Source organism: Lagenorhynchus albirostris, chromosome 9 (genome assembly GCF_949774975.1).
Source record: "Lagenorhynchus albirostris chromosome 9, mLagAlb1.1, whole genome shotgun sequence".
NCBI lineage: Eukaryota > Metazoa > Chordata > Mammalia > Artiodactyla > Delphinidae > Lagenorhynchus > Lagenorhynchus albirostris.
The window spans coordinates 75,916,583-75,935,810 of NC_083103.1; the positions used below are offsets into that span (position 1 = coordinate 75,916,583).

General features: G+C 39.3%; 1 pseudogene; it reads right to left on the reverse strand.

The window, feature by feature from the left end:
- Nucleotides 1-2,973: 2,973 nt before the first annotated feature.
- On the reverse strand, nt 2,974-5,164 carry LOC132526524 (elongation factor 1-alpha-like; annotated as a pseudogene).
- Between the last annotated feature and the right edge of the window lie 14,064 nt (nt 5,165-19,228).

A 19,228-nucleotide genomic window follows, 5' to 3' on the forward strand; every position in this document is an offset into this window, starting at 1 on the left:
ATACTTTTAGTAACAACACTAGGCACTGACTGCACCCTCAGGTTACAAGTCATAAAATCAGGAAACTCACCATGGTAGTTTCCTTTGCCTTTGTCCAAGTGCTGATTTCCCTCTTCCTTTTGGTCACTCTCCAATAATTTCAGGTACATTTTTGTCTGTTTATTTGTTTTATTTTGTTTTGTTTTTGCACTGAGTTTATAGTTGGTATCCTCAGGAGACTCAGTATGATAGAGGTGTATTTAGCTATCCTGGAGGTGGAGTTTCAAGGAATATTCTTTACTTAAAATTTAAAATAAAGTTTACTTAAAATTTTAGTATTTTTGATATCAAAGTACTAAAATATATTTAAATGAGAGATAATAGTTAATGTCTATTATTATCCAAAATCAAAGTCTTTTTTTTCCCCTTCAAGACTTTTCTTGGACTTTTAGAATGAAAGATTATAGAACAGTTTCATAGTTTATCCTTTTCTGTAACTTATTAAATGCAATTTTCATTACTTGGTTTTATTCAGTGACTATTTTGCATGGGCATAGTTTTTGGCCATGGATATACATTGAAGGGTAAATTAGAATATCTACCCTTAAGAAGCTCTATTTAATAGAGGAGACCAAATACATCAACAAGTATTGTAACAGAGGTATTAACTGCTATATCATAGATAGTTCCAAAGTGCTTTGGGAACACATGGAAAGGTAAAATTAGCTTTGTTTGTAGAGTAGGTGTGGAGGGACCAAGGAAAATACTGTAGGAAAAGATAAGACTTATAAACTGAGCCTTGAAAATTTATAAGAGCTCACAGGTAGTTCAAACAGCGTGATATATATATATATATATATATATATATGTATATATGCACATGCATACATACTGAGGGTCAAAAGCCATGAATAGTTACCTTTTAATGATGCTGTGCACACTATGTAGCTATAAATTTAATTAATTTGATACCATAATTGACATTTCAGGAGAGAATGTGATTTCATTAGGGAAGGCAATGATTTCTTTAATTCACTTTGAAAAAACTTTTAATTTTGAAATATTATAGATTTATAGGAAGTTGCAAAGATAGTACAAAGAGTTTCTGTGTATTCTTCATCCATCTTCTCCCAATGGTCACATCACACATAATTATAGTACAATATAAAAACCAGGAATTTAATATTGGTATAATGTATGTGTATAGCTCTATGCCATTTTAACACAAGTATAGATTTGTGTAGCCACCACAGCATCAAGATAACAAAACCATTACGTCACCACAAAGACTTCCCTCATGCAACCCCTTTATTATCACATGCACTCGCCCCCTCCAACTATCCCTAACCTCTGAAATCCACTAATCTCTTTTCCATCTTTATAATTTTTTCATCTTGAGAATGTTATATAAGTAGAATCACCTTATGTGACCTTATGAGACTGGCTTTTTTCACTCAGCACAATGCCCTTAGATCCAACCAAGTTGTTGCGAGTACCTATATTTATTGCTGTATGTTTTTCTCTCAACATTACTCTAGCTGCATTCCTAAATGTTGATAAGTTGGGTTCTCATTTTCATTAAATTCAATATATATTTTTGTGTCCCTTTAGACTTCTTTCTGAACCCATGGATTATTTTGATTCCAAGTGTTTGTAGGTTTTCCTGTAACCTTTTTGTTACTGATATTGATTTAATTCCATTGTATTCAGAGAACATATTCTGTATGATTCCAATTCTTTTAAAATTTGTTGAGGTATCTTCTATGACTCAGGATAGGGTCTGTTTTGGTAGATGGTCCATGGGTGCTTGAAAAGAATATTTGTTCTTCTGTTGTTGGGTACAGTGTTCAATAAAGGTCTCTTAGCTCATGTTAGCTGATATCTTTGTTGAGTTCTTCTCTAGTCTTATTGATTTCTGTCTAATTGTTCCATCAGTTACTGAGGGAGGGGGTTTAAAGTCTCTAACTATAACTGTGACTTGTCTATATCTCCTTTCATATCTATCAGTTTTTTTAAAAATATTTGAAGTGTAGGTGATTTACAGTGTTGTGTTAGTTTCAGGTGTACAGCAAAGTGATTCAGATATATGTATATATATACATATATCTATGTATATATATTCTTTTTCAGATTCTTTTCCATTATAAGTGGGGAGGGGCATGCTGGGCAGGAACAGAATGGAGAGGAGGAGAGGACAGGAATAGACCTACAGATTTTCATACTAAGATGAAGGAAGTCAGACAGAGAAAAACAAACATCATATGACATTACTTATATGTGGAGTCTAAAAAAAATGATACAAATGAACTTATTTACAAAACAGAAACAGACTCACAGACATAGAAAACAAACTTATGGTTACCAAAGGGAAAAGTGGGGGTGGTGGGGGGGAATAAATTAGGTGTTTGGGGTTAACAGATACATACGACTATATATAAAATAGATAAATAACAAAGGCCTACTGCATAGCACAGGGAACTATAGTCAATATATTGTAATAACCTGTAATGGAAAATAATCTGAAAAAGAATAGATATAGTTTGATAGATATACAGAGAGAACTGAATCACTTTGCTGCACACCTGAACTAACACAACACTGTAAATCAATTATACTTTAGTTTAAAAAATACATATTAAAGAGAGGGTGGGTGAGAGGGACAGACATGGTAGTGTTGGACTAACCTATTGACACTATGCCATTGTAATATCGTTTTACATTTGAGGGAAACGGGAGAAGGATGGGATAGAGCCCTGCGTAGGAAAACACTTCAAAGCCTATGGACCTTAAAATAGAACTTTAGTTTCGTAGCATGTTGGTAACTTTAGTTAGCAGTATGTGGGATCTAGTTCCTTGACCAGGTATCCAACCAGACCCCCTACATTGGAAGCCTGAGCCTTAGCCACTGGACCACCAGGGAAGTCCCTCAGGACTAATTCCTAACAAGCACTTCCACCACCGAAGAGTGCCAAGGCCCTTGACTTCCCCAGGCGTTTAGCTGCACCACAAAGCCTGTGGGCCTCCATCTGGGGGGTCGTTCTTGTTGTCTCTGGCCACGTTGCCGCGTTCTTCAGGGACACATTCTTCACGTTGAAGCCCACATTGTCACTGGGCAGGGCCTTGGGCAGGGCCTCAGGCAGGGCCTCGTGGTGCATCTCCACAGACTTGACCTCAGTGGTGACATTGCTGGAGGAAAGATGACCACCATGCGGGTTTCAGGAAGCCGATCTCCACACGGCCCATGAGCACAGTGCCGATACCTGTACAATAGGAAAAGGACAGGCAGTCACAACAATTCTAGACCCACCCAGTGAGAAATGGCTTCCTGGGAGGTCCCTTGGTTCTTGGGATCAAGCACCAAGGTCACCTGCAGCACTGGTAGGAAGTGCTGAATCTGATGACTGGCTATTTATGCTGTGTATCAGATAAACTGGAAGTGCTGGGGCCTTTGGCACTTTATCCCAGCTCACAAGTCAGGATCTGAACCCTGGCAAATCACACACCAGAGCTCATTCATCTCCATCATTCCTATAGAAGCCCTGTCACCTCACCTCCAATCTTGTACAAGTCTTGCAGAGGCAGCCTCAGGGGCTTGTTGACCGGGCAAGTGGGAGGGAGGATGGAGTCCAGAGCTTCCAGCAGAGTCACCCTGGTGGCGCTGCGCTCCTTTTGCTCAACCTTCCAGCCCTTGAATCAAGGCATATGTGGGGATGGGGATGCAGAGCAAAGAGAGGTGAGCCTGGGGCGTGGCTACCTGGGCTCCCACCCCAGGACCAGGACCAGGACCAGGACCCGCGCCAGCTGCCCACCCGCCCGGCCGCCCGCAGACCCAGCCTGCACTCACGTTGGTGCTGGGCTCCAGCATGTCGCTGTGCCAGCCCTAGATGGTCACAAAGACCGCTGAGGCCGATCTTCTTGGTGTAGGCACTCACTTCCTTCGTGATCTCCTGGAAGTGCGCGGAGCTATAGGTGGGCTCGGTGGAGTCCATCTTGTTGTCGGGCACGATCAGCTGCTTCACGCCCAAGGTGAAGGCCAGCAGCCCATGCTTGAGGGTCTGCCCTTGCTTGGAGATGCCCGCCTAGAACTCGCCCAGCAGCCGGCCACGATTAACACTGCGCAGTCAGCCTGCAGGACACAGACATCACGGGGTCAAGGGGTTAGTTAGAGGAGGGAGCGCCGGACCGGCTGGGAAGACGCTAGAGCTTCGGGCAGCCCCAGGCCCCTTGGTAAAGCTCCGGGAACGTGTGCAATGGCATGAGACCCTCTCCAGAAGTGGACAAATTCGTGGGTCCCTTGGTTGCTGCTGTGCACAGAGGTCCCACCTTCCAGTTAAACTCTCACCCAGTACCACACATGAGGTTTTAGCTCCTTCCTCCCGGACCCCAAGTGACCTACTTGTCTGGGTGTCAGAAAACCTGGTCCCTGCCCCAGCCTGAAAGGGGGACAGTGTCTGAGCCTCCTCATTAGAGTCTGTCCTCCTCCAGTTCTTTCAGAATTGATGATTGGTATGGGGTGAGGAAAACCTTCTAAGGCTTACGATACTGACCTTCCCCAAGTCCCAGAAATAAAGCCTAAGTTTCCTCCCCTTCCGAACCTCTCCTCCCTCCCTCCACCGCCCCTCCCCCCCACAGGGAGGCCCCTGGGAACATGGGCTACTTTACCTGGGTGGTGCCCATGATCATGTTCTTGATGAAGTCCCTGTGGTCCGGGGCATCAATGATGGTGATGTAGTACTTGCTGGTCTCAGAATTCCACAGGGAGATGTCGATGGCGTTGCCACTGCTCTCTCTCTGCCTTCTCTGCCTTCAGTTTGTCCCACACCCAGGTGTACTTGAAGGAGCACTTGCCCGTCTACAGAGGGATGGCAGTGAGTAGAGCGTCATCGACGGTGAGCAGAGGGGTCTAGCCTGGCAACTTCAGCGGTGCCTTAGACCCAACAGCGCACCCTGCTGTCCATGCTCTGCCACCAGACCCACCCAGGAGCTGGACATCCTTCCGCCAGCTCCCTGCCAGTCCTAGACACAGACACCGTAGGTGCATTACCTCCACTGCCTCCTGCTCAAACTTCTCGATGGTCCTCTTGTCGACCCCTCCACACTTGTAGATGAGATGCCTGGCGGTGATGGTGGAGTTGCCAGAGTCCACATGGCTGATGATAGTGATATGGGTCTTCTCTTCGCCCATGGTGGCGGGTTCCTTCCTTCAGTCACTGTTAGACTGGAGCACAGGGTGGGTGAGGCCAAAGCATTCCAGGCAGACCCCTGTGTCTCCTCTCCTCCCCTCCACCTTGTTCCTGCCAAGCACCCCCCTCCCCACTTCATGGCCTAGCCCAGAGCCTAGGACATGTCAACTAGGGTAGTGTCAACACTACTAGGGTAGTGTCAACTGAAAAGTAAAACCAACTTGCCAGGCTCACACCCCGGTAAGGGTCAGAGTCCCAGGGGCATAGCTGGTACTTCCAAGTACATAGTCCTGGCCCATCCATCTTTCTCCTGTGTGGGCGTTCCCCAGAACATGTGGGGGCTTAGCCATCCCCCATTCCTCCCATCCCCCCACCCCACCCCCACTCCTGACCCACTTTCTGCACAAGAAGCCCTGACATTCCATACTTTCAGCTTTTCCCCTGCCCCCTGCAAGTCCCTACCTCCAGGGAAGAACGAAGTCGACCCAGCAAGAACTGAAGCAGTTGTGATGATAGTTAACGTCAAGATGTCTTGCTTCCTTCTTTTATAAACCTAGCACTGGACCCTCCTTCTGGCTCCACCCACATCTAATGCCCAGAGCCCAAACTGATTTAGGAAATACCATTCTCTACCCTCAAGCCCAATTTCACAGACTTCTTCCTTGACAGATTGGATATTTGGATGAAGAGAGGGTGGGTGACCAATGTTGACAGCAGCACTATTTACAATAGCCAAGGATATGGAAGCAACCTAAACAGATGAATGGATAAAGAAGATGTGAGATGTATAGTGATATATAGATAGATAGAGAGAGAGAGAGAGAGAGAGAGATTGAGAACTACACAATGGACTATTACTCAACCATAAAAAGAATGATATAATCTCATTGGCAGCAACATGGATGGACCTAGAGATTATCATACTAATTAAAGTAAGGAAGACAGAGTAGGACAAAAATCATATGATATCACTTGTACACGGAATCTAAAAAGGTGATACAAATGAGCATATTTACAAAACAGAAACAGACTCACAGACATAGAAAACAAACTTATGGTTTCCAAAAGGGAAAGGGGATGGGGAGGAAGAGATAAATTAGGAGTTTATGATTAAGAGATACACCCCATTGTATATAAAATAGATAAACAACAAGGATTTACTGCATAGCACAGAGAATTAAACTCAATATCTTGTAATAACTTAAAATGGAAAAGAATCTGAAAAAGAATCACTTTGCTGCACACCTGAAACTAACACAACACTGTAAATCACCTACACTTCAATTTTTTTTAAAAACACCTGATAGATATGAAAGGAGATATAGACAAGTCACAGTTATAGTTAGAGACTTTAAACCCCCTCCCTCAGTAATTGATGGAACAATTAGACAGAAATCAACAAGACTAGAGAAGAACTCAACAAAGATATCAGCTAACATGAGCTAAGAGACCTTTATTGAACACTGTACCCAACAACAGAAGAACAAATATTCTTTTCAAGCACCCATGGACCATCTACCAAAACAGACCCTATCCTGAGTCATAGAAGATACCTCAACAAATTTTAAAAGAACTGGAATCATACAGAATATGTTCTCTGAATACAGTGGAATTAAATCAATATCAGTAACAAAAAGGTTACAGGAAAACCTACAAACACTTGGAATCAAAATAATCCATGGATTCAGAAAGAAGTCTAAAGGGACACAAAAATATATATTGAATTTAATGAAAATGAGAACCCAACTTATCAACATTTAGGAATGCAGCCAGAGTAATGTTGAGAGAAAAACATACAGCAATAAATATAGGTACTCGCAACAACTTGGTTGGATCTAAGGGCATTGTGCTGAGTGAAAAAAGCCAGTCTCATAAGGTCACATAAGGTGATTCTACTTATATAACATTCTCAAGATGAAAAAATTATAAAGATGGAAAAGAGATTAGTGGATTTCAGAGGTTAGGGATAGTTGGAGGGGGCGAGTGCATGTGATAATAAAGAGGTTGCATGAGGGAAGTCTTTATGGTGACGTAATGGTTCTGTTATCTTGATGCTGTGGTGGCTACACAAATCTATACTTGTGTTAAAATGGCATAGAGCTATACACATACATTATACCAATATTAAATTCCTGGTTTTTATATTGTACTATAATTATGTGTGATGTGACCATTGGGAGAAGATGGATGAAGAATACACAGAAACTCTTTGTACTATCTTTGCAACTTCCTATAAATCTATAATATTTCAAAATTAAAAGTTTTTTCAAAGTGAATTAAAGAAATCATTGCCTTCCCTAATGAAATCACATTCTCTCCTGAAATGTCAATTATGGTATCAAATTAATTAAATTTATAGCTACATAGTGTGCACAGCATCATTAAAAGGTAACTATTCATGGCTTTTGACCCTCAGTATGTATGCATGTGCATATATACATATATATATATATATATATATATATATATATATATATATCACACTGTTTGAACTACCTGTGTGCTCTTATAAACTTTCAAGGCTCAGTTTATAAGTCTTATCTTTTCCTACAGTATTTTCCTTGGTCCCTCCACACCTACTCTACAAACAAAGCTAATTTTACCTTTCCATGTGTTCCCAAAGCACTTTGGAACTATCTATGATATAGCAGTTAATACCTCTGTTACAATACTTGTTGATGTATTTGGTTTCCTCTATTAAATAGAGCTTCTTAAGGGTAGATATTCTAACTTACCCTTCAATGTATATCCATGGCCAAAAACTATGCCCATGCAAAATAGTCACTGAATAAAACCAAGTAATGAAAATTGCATTTAATAAGTTACAGAAAAGGATAAACTATGAAACTGTTCTATAATCTTTCATTCTAAACGTCCAAGAAAAGTCTTGAAGGGAAAAGAAAAGACTGATTTTGGATAATAATAGACATTAACTATTATCTCTCATTTAAATATATTTTAATACTTTGATATCAAAAATACTATAATTTTAAGTAAACTTTATTTTAAATTTTAAGTAAAGAATGTTCCTTAAAACTCTACTGCCAGGATAGCTAAATACACCTCTATCATACTGAGTCTCCTGTGGATACCAACTATAAACTCAGTGCAAAAACAAAACAAAATAAAACAAGTAAACAGACAAAAATGTACCTGAAATTATTGGAGAGTGACCAAAAGGAAGAGGGAAATCAGCACTTGGACAAAGGCAAAGGAAACTACCATGGTGAGTTTCCTGTTTTTATGACTTTTAACCTGAGAGTGCAGGTAGTCAGTGCCTAGTGTTGTTACTAAAAGTATTTATTAAAACCCATAGATAGTCCTTGTAGACTGAAGAACTAGAAGAAAGAATTTAAGAGACTACAGCAACTGGATAGTGAAGGGGGAATTCTGGAAAAGAGAGATAAATAGAGAGGACCCTCAGCTTCTCTATATAAATGTGCCCAAATCTCTGGTAGCCCCTGAACCATGCAACCAGAAGCCACCTAGCTAAGGATAAGGGAGTGTAATTTAAATTGGAGCTTCCACCCGAGAGAATGAGTTTTCAGTTTGAGTCCAAACAAGTTTATTGTCTGTCTAGACAAACAAACAAACATCCAAGAAACAAAAAATAAACATTCCTCATAAGAAAGTAACAGAATTTGGAGCCACCACACATAATATTCAGAATGCCTAGAATATAATGCCAAATCACTTTGCATAAAGAACCAAGAAAATATCAACAATTCTCAATAGAAAAGACAATCAACAGAAATTAATCCCAAGATAACCTCTGTGTTAGAATTAGTAGACAAAGATTTTATGCTTGCTGTTATAACTCTGCTCAGTGAAGTAAGGGAAAACATGCTTGTGATGAATAAGAAGATAGGAAATATCAGCAAAGAAATAGAAACTATAAAATAAAATCAAGTTTTTCATTCTAAAATGAAAAAACATGAAATGTGAAAAATAAATCAGTAGATGGGCTGAAAGCAGAATGAATACATAGCAGAAAGGATCAGTGAACTTAAAGATAGATCAATGAAATCATCCAATCTGAGTAACAGAGGGAAAAAAGAATGAAACCAAATGATCAGGATTTATAGGAATATAACAAAGGATCTAACATATGTGTAATTGACGTCCCAGAAGGAGAGGAGAGAATATGGCAGAAAAAAATATTTGAAGAAATAATAGATTTAAAATTCTCAAATTTTGTAAATGATACATTTATGGATTCAAAAAGCTCAGTGAACCCCAAGTAGAATAAGTGCAATGAAAACCATATGCTTAGGCACATCATAGTCACACTGTTAAAAAAAAAAATTAATCAAAAGTAAAAATACCATGAAAGCATCTAGAGAAAAATTATACATTACATTTAGGGGACAACAATTTGAATGTCTACTAATTTCTCATCAGAAATAATGGAGGCCAAAAGACAGTAGAACAAGACTGTTAAGTGCTGTAAAATTCCCTGAAAACATTGTTTCTTATAGTTAGCCAAGGAAAACCATATAACACATATATGAAAATAGTGTTTTTTTCATTTCTTTTCACAAATTTTCAAGTCTCACATCACAGAACTCCAAGTGAAAATTTGGTACAATCTTAGGGGCAAAGGCATTTCAGTAGCATATCTCCATATCAATTAAAACTGCCTAAGCTATAGATCTAAATATTGTGTGTCCTTGTTATTGTTAACAATCTAAAGTTTAATATTCACATAAGACTCCAACAAAGATGCCAGGTTACTTCTACATGTTCTTCATTGAATTTTCCAGTACTTGAACTACAATAACTATACTAAGCATTTCCTACCTTCAAGTTCTTGTATCTTTCCTCTCCCTTTACTCCTGGTACTTGATCTCATTCTGACATCAAAATTAAAGATTTTTGAAGGAGAACAAAATTGAAGAAAGAAATATTGATTTATTCAGCTTTATCCACTTATTCGTTCTATTATTTAATAAACATTTGCAATAAATTCCAGATGGATGAAGGAAACTGCTAAGAGAGCTATTAGAAATAAGAGATGTGATAGGGGAGTACATTCCCAGGAGAGTTATTGGAAAGAGTGAAGATTCAGCGAGAAGAATGAACCTGGTGTGTCTAAGGAATAGACACAGCCATTTGGCTGGCAAAGTGTGAATAAGGGGAGAGATCAGGGCTGAGAAGTAAACAGAGGCCTGGAAGGCCATGATAAAGGGTTGGGTTTTATTCTAAATGTGATGGTAAGCCTTGGGTTTTAGGCTGAGATTAGTAACATGTCTAAGCATTTTTTTAAATTCTGCCAGCTGCTCTGCTGAGAGTAGTCTGAAGAGGGTCCAAGAGTCAAGGCAGAATACCCATTAGGAGGTGCTGAACACTTCTGGAGGTTAGGGTGTTGTGGTCCACTCTGGTAGTGGTTAATATTGACAGGACTCAGTAATGGGCTGCAAGTGATAAATGAGAAAAAGAGGGGGACTCCACAAGGGCCCCTAGATTTTGGCTTGAAAATCTGCATGGGTGGTAGTGGAGTGACATTAACAGATATGGAGGGGAAACAGGGTGGTGTAAGGTGTAAGGGAGGGATTTTTAAAAAGAAAAAAGAATGAAGAAATGTGATGAGGAATAGAGAGTTTATAAGAGATGCCCTTGCTGGTAGCTTAGATTGAAAAATATTGTCGTAAGGGTGTAGTTTTTGTAGATTAGAGGAATGGATATGATCACCTGGAGAGTGTGTGTATGTTGAGATTGTGTGGGAAATCAATACTTATAAAGACTGAGAAGAATCATCCAGTTAAGTTAAAGAAAAATTAGAAACAAAAGGAGAGTGCTTCAAAAAGAGAATAGAAAACACCCTGTAATTCTGAACACACTGCAATTTCCAGCTGGTAAGCTTTTTAAAAATTAAAATAAGTAAAGGCTTCTTGAACAAATGGCTGAATCCCAGTCTCAGACAAGGTATATACAATATGGATCTGGAAAGTTTGTCATACTGGAAAGCAAAAGAGCTATCGGTGATTACTGAGGTTGTACCAGCAGGATGAGTCCAGTTTGAAGTATTTCCTACTGGCCAAAATTGAGAGAATTTGAGTATCAAAAAGAATGATAATTTAATAGATAAAAACATAATAAAATATTTTTAAATCCCTGAGTTCAGGATCACACTAAAAACAACCTCAGTGCTCACTTTTGGAGGATGATAGAGAACCAACTAATTATTCCGTACACTGGCAAATAAAAGGAAAGGATCAAGGCTCAAGACATTGAAAGAGGTCACCAGATTATCTGCTGAGAGTATTGAGGAGATATGGTGGAAATGTTAGGTAATTTAAAAAATGGGTTTTGGGAATATGAGAAATGTGAAAGAGAGCTTAGCTGGGAAAAATAGGACAATACATGGGGTTGAATACCTTTATTCAGAAAAGGTTTTAGTTACTTTGAGGCACTCAATAGCCATATATGGGAGCTGACCAAACATGTAATGGTATTTTGCAGGACAAGTGCACCAGAGAAAGGAAAGAAAGCAAGGACTTTTCAATGGAATAAGAAGTTGAAGATTTCTCCCCTCTCTTTATTTTCCTGATCTTGACATCCTTTTCTGACATCCAGTTAAGTAGCTATGACCTTCATTTTTCTGCACAGTCTATATTCCATCTTTATTCACATACTTGTTGATTTTCTATTAATGTGCAGTACATAGTTGTTTATTTTTGTGGTGTATACATCTAAAGGATTGACAAGTGTATAGAGTCATGTATTTACCACCACAGTTCCATATGGAAGAGTTCTAAACCCCAACCCCAAATTCCCCTGTGCTACTCCTTTAAAGACAACTCTTCTGCCCACCCCATGGCTCCAGGCATCATTTACTTGTTTTCCTCCCTATAGTTTTTCTTTTGCAGAATGTCATATAATTGGAATCATACACCATGTAGCCTTTCAGGTCTGAGTTCTTTCATTTGGCAAAGTGCATCTCAGATTCATCCATGTTTACGCACGAATCTAAAGTCCATTCTTCTTATTGCTGCACAGTATTCCATCGTGTGGATGTACCTTAGTTTGTTTTTCTAAGCACTTGTGGAATGATAGCTACTGTTTTCCATTTTTTTAACTATTATAAGCAAAGCTGCTGTAAATATTCATGTATAGGTTTTTGTGTGGGTCATACAGTACGTACATGTTTAACTTTATAAGGAGCTGAAGTACAGCTTTCCAAAATGGTTATGCTGTCTTACATTGTCACCAGCAATGTATGAGAGCTCCAAATGATCCACCTCCATGTGAATGCTTCATGTTTTTAACTTTTTAAATTTAAGATCTACTTTAGGTAAGTTCCAGTATCTTATTTTTAGTTTGATTAGCATTTTCCTAATAATTAGTGATGTTGAGCATATTTTTCAAATTTTTTATTTGAAGTATAGTTGATTTACAATTTTATGTTAATTTCAGGTGTATAACATAATGGATCAATATGTTATAGGTTATACTCCATTTAAAATTATTATAAAATACTGGCTATATTCTCTGTGCTGTACATTACATCCTTGTACCTTATTGATTTTATATCTAGTAGTTTGTACCTCTTAATCACCTTCCTCAATCCTGGGCTTCCCCCAACCCCTCTTCCCACTGGTAACCACTAGTTTGTTCTCTGTATCCAGGAGTCTGTTTCTGTTTTGTTGTATTTGTCCATTTGCTTTATTTTTTAGATTTCACATATAAGTAGAAACATGAAGTATTTGTCTTTCTCTGTCCAACTTACTTCACTAAGCATAATACCCTCCAGGTCCATCTATGTTGTTGCAAATGGCAAAAATTCATTCTTTTTATGGCTGAATAATTTTCCATTGTACATATATACATATCCCATTTGTTTTCATTTGCATGAAATATCTTTTTCCATTACCTCACTTTCAGTATGCGTGAGTCTTTAGCTCTGAAGTGAGTCTCTTATAAGTGGCATATAGATGGGTCTTGGGTCTTGTTTTTTCTATCCAATCAGCCACCCTATGTCTTTTGATTGGAGCATGTAGTCCATTGACATTTAAAGTCATTATTGATAGGAATGTACTTAGAGCCATTTTGTTATTTGTTTTATGGTTGTTTTTATAGTTCTCTGTCCTTTTCTTCTTTTGTTCATTTCTTTCCTTGTGGTTTGGTGATTTTCTTTAGTGGTATGCTTGTGTTCCTTTCTCTCTAGTTTCTGTGTGTCTTTTGTAGGTTTTTGATTTGTGTTTACCATGGGTTCATATATGTTGACCTATAACTATATCTACTTGTTTTAAACTGGAGGTCATTTAAGTTCAAACACACTCTAAAAGATCTACATTTTTACTCCTCTCCCCACATTTTGTGTTTTTGATGTCATATTTTACATCTTCAAGCCTATCCCTTAACAGTTCATTGTAGTTATAGTTGATTTTATAATTTTTGTCTTTTAACCTTTGTACTAGCTTATTTAAGTGGTTGAACCACTTCCTTTACCATATACTTGCCCTTACTTGTGGGATTTTTCCCTTCCTATAATTTCTTATTTCTTGTTGTAGCCTTTTCTTTTCCACTTAGAGAAGACTCAAGATGGGTTTAGTATTGATGAACTCTTGTAGTTTTTACTTGTCTGAGAAGCTCATTATGTCTCCTTCAATTCTGAATGATAATCTTGCTGGGTAGAGTATCCTAGGTTGCAGGTTCTTCCTTTCAGCTCTTTGAATATATCATGCCACTCCCTTCTGGCTTGCAAAGTTTTCGTTGAAAAATCAGTTGATAGCCTTATGGGGGTTCCCTTGCATGTAACTCTTTGTTTTTCTCTTGCTGCCTTTAAAAGTCTTTATCTTTATCATTATCTTTATCTTTATCTTGCTGTGGGTTTCTTTGGGTTCATCTTGTTTGGGATTCTCTTTGCTTCCTGTACCTTGATATCTGTTTCCTTCTTCAGGTTTAGGAAGTTTTCAACCATAATTTCATCAAATATATTTCCTGCCCCTTTCTTTCTCTCTTCTTCTGGAACCCTTATAATACAAATGTTAGTATGTTTGATGTTGTCCCAGAGGTCCCTTAAATGATCCTCTTTTTTTGTTTGTTTGTTTTTCTTTTGCTATTCTGATTGGGTGATTTTCACTATTCTGTCTTCCAGATTGCTTAAGTGTTCTGTATCACCTAATCTGTTAATTCCTTCTACTGTATTTTTCAGTTCCATTATTACATCCTTTAGCTCTATTTGGTTCTTTTTTATATTTTCTAGTTCTCTTTTGAAATTATCATTTGTTCATCTACTGTTTTCCCAAAGTCATTTCTCATTTCACATTCTTATTATTATTGCTTTCAACTCTTTATCAGGTAGACTATTTATCTCTTTTTCATTAGGGTTTTTTTTCTTGTTCTTTCATTTGAAACATATACTTCTGTCTTCTCATTTTGTTTAACTTTCTCTGTCTCTACAAAATTGGGTGAAACAGTTATCTATCCCAGTCTCTGAAAGCAAATCTTTGCGTGGGAGCATCCCTTTGCAGTCTATGTGTGCCCAGTGGCTTTGGTGGGAGATCTGGATCTGAAATGAGCACAGGCTGTGCCTTCCCCTTGGGTGATCTGGCACCCACCACCTTGCTAGGAGGTAGGGCTGGATTCAGAGGGGCTGAAGCCAAAGCCAGGTGTGAGCCTGGGTTTCTTCTAGGCTCAATGGCAGTCACTGTCCTATTGGGGGTGGGGTCAGGGCCCAAGGGGCTAGAGCAGGAGCCCTAAGCGAGTTGGGCTTCTCCCAGATGTAATAGCCATCTCTATGACGATTGAGGGTATGGCTGGGGCCTGAGGTCTTGGGGCTGCACTTTTGCACTGGTTTTACTTTTTCCCAGGTATGCCACCTTGATTAGAGACTGGGTCAGGACTGAAGTGGTTGGAGTCATATTACTCAGCTGTTTCCACATGTTCCCAAGTCTGCACACAGATGCACTCACCTTCAGTGGCAACCTCTACCCTGGAGCTGGTTCCACTCCCTCCCAAGTCTGTACACAGACTCCTGCTCTGGCAATATCTGCCTCTGCCCTGGTCAGAGGCAGGGTCAGGGCCCAGACCAGTTCTGTTCCCTCCAAGTGTGCACACTCTCCTTGGCAATGGCTGCCTCCACCTTAGTGGGGATCAGTGCTGGAGAGGAGATGCAGGAGCAGGAACCCAGTGTGGGCTGTAGGGCATACTGGGTGATCCTGGCAAGCAGGCCAGAACACCAGGCAGTTTTCAATCTGTAGTCTCCACAGTGTTCCCAGGAGTAAGCAAGACTGTGTGCACACTCTCCAAGAACAGATTCTGGGTTCCTTACAGCTCTCTTGTAAGCCCCTCTGGTTCTCAAACCAACAAAGGGGCTTGTCTTCCTGGTGTCAGACTCCAGGGCTGGCATGCCTAATGTGTGGCTTGAACCCCACACTCCCCAGGGAGGATCCATGAGCCTGTGATATCACCCGCCTCTTCTGGGTCACCCACTAGGGGTGCAGGTCCCATCTAGATCACTTTTCCTGTCCTCCTACTAAACCCAATGTGATTCTTTCTTTACAGCCTTGGTTGTAGAGGAGCCAGTCTGCTAGTCTTCAGGTCAATTTCAGCAAGAGTTGCTCTATGTGTAGTTATAGTTTTGATGTGTTCATGAGGGAGGTGAGCTCAAAGTCCTCCTACTTCACTCAAGCTCACTCTTCCTATGACTTAGCCACATCCTTTTAGACTGTTCCAGACACTTGCTCCCTTTTTTAGTCCCTCACTCACTTGCATCTTCAAGCCAGCTTACTCCTATGGTGCTTATCTCTGGGTTTATAACTGTGCACCAGTTCTTCTTCTTTCTGCTGCCCCTGAAAGTGATTATTTTCCAGAAGTCTGTTCTTGAATCTCTTTTAATATCTATATGTCAGTGAAATCATTCTAAGGTAGGCATTCTCAAAATGTGGTCCCCAGACCAGCAGCATAAGCATTTGCCTTGTTAGAATGGTAATTTGCCTGGCCCCATGGTCTACTGCATCAGAATCCTTAGGGGTGAGGCCCAGCAATCTGTGGTTTAACAAGCCCTCCAGGTAATTCTGATGCATGTTAAAGTTTGAGACCCACTGCTCTAAAGTATAGGGCACAGACTATCTGCATCAAAATCCTTGGGGTGCTAGTGGAATATATGGATTTCTTTGTCCCATCCTAAGCCCACTGAATCAGAATCTCTGTGGTCAGAATCACCAACTCCAAGATATTCTTATTCCCACTAAAGTCTGAAAATCTGTACTCTATACTCTCTCTCAGAGATCTACTAATAAGGCTTCAATTATAATTTCTGCACAAATAGTACCTCAACATATACCGCTAGGCTTTATTTTCAATTTCCTATCAGACATGTCCACAAATAACTTTTGCTACCACCTCGAAGTTATATATTCTAATACTATGCTCATTGCTCCTCTTTTCCCTCCCTCAAATGGCTTCTGACTTTATTTCTGCTCCCAATCATTCTGGCCTGGATCTCATTAACCAGGAGTTATATTTGTCACATATAACTCCCTTGATCACAAATCCAACTGTGATTTCTGCTTAATAACAGAAACAAGTTATTTTATTTTCTAAAATACCTTTTGCTTTTCATGAATACTGCTATTACTCTCTTTCCTGGCTAGAAATTACATCACATTGTCTTTCAAGAATATTTTCTGTGACGAGAGTAAATATAATGCTAAGATTTTGAGTCACTTGGACCCAATTGGATTTGGGTACAAACTAAGAATTGTTGAGTCCAGGACTGAAACTCAGGTCTTGGTTTTCAAATCTCAGTTCCTTTGTAGTAATTGATGCTCTGCAAAATGTTTAATTTCTGGATAATTGTTCTTCATTCATTATTTGATATAGAATAGAGACTGTTATATAACCAATCATTTATCCATGAGATTTAATAAGTGCAACAGCAACTAGATCTCAGAATATTCTTCCACAAGAAATGTTAGCATATATTATTAGTGGCCAGAGCATCCTTAAATTTGAATATAGTACTACATGGTGATTAAAGGAAAAAACAGAGTAAATTTCTCCATTGACAAATAGTTTTTGGGTTGGGAGAGAAAAAACCTCATAAAAATATAAGAAAATTAATTCACATGAAGTGTTTTGCAGCATTCATGATGTCTCTGTAGTATTACCACAAAAGCACTTCATATTTTTGAGCAGCTGTTCTTTAGTTATATATCTTACTACTGTTATAATAATTACATCCTGGGTTTGTTAGAGTCACAAATGTCAGAGTTGAAGAGTACCTGGGAGGTCATCTATTTCCTACTCCACTTTGTATTGATGAAGGAAATTTAGGATAAGAAAGGTAATAGGATTTGCCCAAAGTTATGCCACTAACTAAGTGGCAGAGCTGAGATTATAAAAACCCAAGTCTCTTGATGGTCAGCTTTCTTTGATCTTCTTTTTTGAGCAGTCAGGAAGTATGACAAACAGAAGATAAAGAGGAAGAGATCAGCAGGAAAAGCTGTGAGGCAGAACGAAGGACTGGATAATCAGAGCAAGGAAAAAAGGAAATGGTGTCGCTGACATCATCAACTATAAGAATAGAGATTGAGGAGGGCAATACCTAAGACTTTAACAGCTCTACATTCAATTTCACAAAGTAAATAGGTAAGACAACAAACCCAAGTCACACGTCTTTTTTAAATTGAGAAGCTTTATGTACAATATCTGAACTTCACCCTAAAAAACTTCACAGCACGTGATTGTGTGTATTTGACAGCCAGTGATGACTGTCACCAACCCTCACCTCTGTGCCGTAACCAACATACCAAAATTAGAACAATAATTTGGCCTTCCACAGACAGCCTCAAAGGAGCTATTACAGGTAGTCCAGGAAATAATGTATTTCATGGAATGATTATAATTATAGTGTTCCTTATAAATAATATGTACTTTTTAAAGTCCACAATTATGCCTAGAGAAACAGAGTATAATTGCTAGATATTTTACTTTCCCTGTGTGTACACAGATTTTGTTTTGCAATGTTCTTCAGATTCCCAAATTAGATCCCAAAGGTAACTGTCTTTATCTTTCCTCTCTCTGCTTTTTATCAGCTCCTTCAGTACAGAGACATACAGGAGACCCATTGTTCTCTGCCCCTCTCCAGACTGTAAATAGCAAATAGGGTTCAGGTCTTCAGCATTTGTGTATTTAATGCCACACACACACACACACACCCAACAAATCTATTGCCAAAACTCCAGAAAACCAAAATCTTTTAAGACATTGTATGGGTTCCACACTAACAGAACTGGACATCCTTCTGAAGGCAAGTGTCTGCTGGGATACTGTTACTAGTCCTCTGCTATATGTGCTGCATGATGGTAGACCTAGGGACCAACATTAAACTCACCATTTGTCTTTCCACACTTCATGACTGACTGCCTAGGAAGTAATACTTTTTATTCCATTACTGTGAGGGAACGTTGTGAGGAAAAATTCAGAGGCAGGAAATTTGAAGGACTATTCAGTTTCTCTACTGATCTATACCTACAATTCACCTTCAATTTCGCTACTGAAGTTGGTGGCCTAAAATACAGATCTAATCAACTATGTCACTTCCATGCTCACAAATTTAGTAATTTGCCACTACCTATAGGATAAAGTTCCACCTCCTTACATCATTTTAGGTCCTCCTAACCTATCATAGGTCTTTGTCTTACAAAATCCCTACCAGCTTCCTCACCACACTTTCTCACTCATACCAGCATTCACTCACTCCTTTGCTTCTGCCTACACCTCACACATACTTCCTCTCTTCTTTCCCATTTTCACCTGTGGGAGCCCATAGCTTAAATGCCCTTCTTTCATGAAACTATTCCACCAGTCGGAAATAATCTCATCCTTATGCGCACTCCCAAGCCTTTTCTAAGAGTTTCCTTTCTAATATATGCACCCAAGCCTGTGTGTGCATCCAAGTCTGGGGGCTCCAAAGGGGGAAAATGCAGACTTCAGACTTGTGGGCAAGATGTCCACGCACATACAGACCAGGTACCTCATAGTATGGGATGATGCCAAGAGTAGAAAAAAAAATAATAACTTTTTTTTTTAGCTTGAAGGATTTACTTTAAATATTT